Genomic DNA, 2,065 nt, shown 5'->3' on the forward strand with positions numbered 1-2,065 from the left:
TTCTTTAAAATTCAGTTTGTTGGTTAAAGATTCATAATCTTACTTTTAGTTAAAAATTTATTTATTTTAGTAAAAAAAAATTTTTAATTAGTTTTTTAACTGGATATTTAACTGTTTGTTTTAAAATTAATTTTTCCAATTTGAGAATTCAAGAATATCGTTGAAAATTCGTATTTTTCGAATGAATTTAACTGTTTCTAATTTAAAACAAAATCGTTTTTTGTTTGTTAAATCAAATATTACGTTTTTTGTTGAAAGATCATCTTCTTAGATTGTAAATTCAACTTTTTGATGAAAGTTGAAATAATTCCTTCAAAATTCATCTTTTTGGTTCAAGATTCATATTCTCAGTTGAAAATTCATTTTTTTTTTAAATATATATTCTGGGTTAAAACTCAACTTTAAACTGAAAATTGAACTATTTGGTTAAAAATTGAATTAAAATAGGTTAAAAATTTATTTATTTTAGTAAAAAAATTTTTTTAATTAGTTTTTTAACTGGATATTTAACTGTTTGTTTTAAAATTAATTTTTCTAAGTTGAGAATTCAAGAATATCGTTGAAAATTCGTATTTTTTGAATGAATTTAACTGTTTCTAATTTAAAACAAAATCTTTTTTTGTTTGTAATATCAAATATTAGATTTTTTGTTAAAAAATCATCTTCTTAGATTGTAAATTCAACTTTTTGGTTGAAAGTTGAGCTACTTTCTTCAAAATTCATTGTTTCGGTTGAAGATTCTTAATCTTAGTTGAAAATTTATCGCTTGTTAAAAATTGAACTATTTTATTTAAAAATGTTATTTTGGTTAAAAATTAATTTTTTATTAAATTATAATTTAAAATCTTCTTTGGCTGAAATATCAAATATTGCGTTTTTTGTAAAAAATTGATATTCTTTGATTGAGAATTCCACTCGTTGGTTGGAAGTTAAACTACTTTCTTCATAATTCATCTCTTTTGTTGAAAATTTATATTCTGGGTTAAAACTCAATTTTTTAAATGAAAATTTAACTATTTGGTTGAAAACTAATTTGTTTTAGTTGAGAATTCAAGTATTTTGTTGAAAATTCAACTTGTTGGTTGAAAGTTGAACTAATTTTTTAAAAATTCATTTTATTTGTAAAAGATTCTTAATCTTACAATTAGTTCAAAATTAATTTCCTTTGTTGAAAAATCTTCTTTTTTTCATTAATTTTTTTAACTGAATATTGAACTGTTTGTTTTTCAAATTACTTTTTCTTAGTTGAGAATTTAAGTATTTCGTTGAAAATTCGTATTTTTTAAAGGAATTTAACTGTTTCTAATTTAAAACCTAAAAGATCTAAAAGATCGAACTAGCTGTTCGAAATAGACGAGTGTTCATCAATATAGTTGATTTTGCTACCCAAAAAAAGATGACTTTTTAGGAAAATGTAGATAAAATCTACAAAAGTAAAAAATTAATCTGGAAAATTCCGGGTTTTCCTCTAAACCCTAAGTTACTTCTTGGTGTTCAAAAATCTGGGCTATAGTTCCCGGTTTTCCCAGTCAGTGACCACCCGACTTGAAGTTGTACATTTCTTAAATTTTTTGTCACTTAAAATATGTGGTTGACTTTCTTTTTTTAAGTCAAATATTTAGGGGTTAATGTTGATAATCCAACGATTTTTCGATCGCACCTGGTGTGTTAATTCTGAAAAAAAAAGAACTTGAAAACAATGATGAGGAGAGTGGAGCTGAAAGGTAAATATAGAAACATAACCTACAATTTCTTGAGGTATTTGCAGATTTGCTTAATCTGGCATTAAATTAAACCAGCTATGGATAATAATTATAGCACAAATATACAAAATGTACAAAATGTACAAGCGGATTTTAAGGTGAAACACTGGACAGTTAAAAACACACGAAATTGACTCATTTATCTGTCAGATTGCATTTGTCACAAAATTGCTTGCTTCGGGATCGAACAGTAAAATAAAAACAATCTCAATTCTAAATCTGCCTGAGTTAAACTTTAAAGCCGATATCAGGTTGTGTGCGTGCGATATACCTACGATGGCCACGCGACGCACACATGTTAA

The sequence above is a fragment of the Belonocnema kinseyi genome, chromosome 2 (genome assembly GCF_010883055.1).
Source record: "Belonocnema kinseyi isolate 2016_QV_RU_SX_M_011 chromosome 2, B_treatae_v1, whole genome shotgun sequence".
NCBI lineage: Eukaryota > Metazoa > Arthropoda > Insecta > Hymenoptera > Cynipidae > Belonocnema > Belonocnema kinseyi.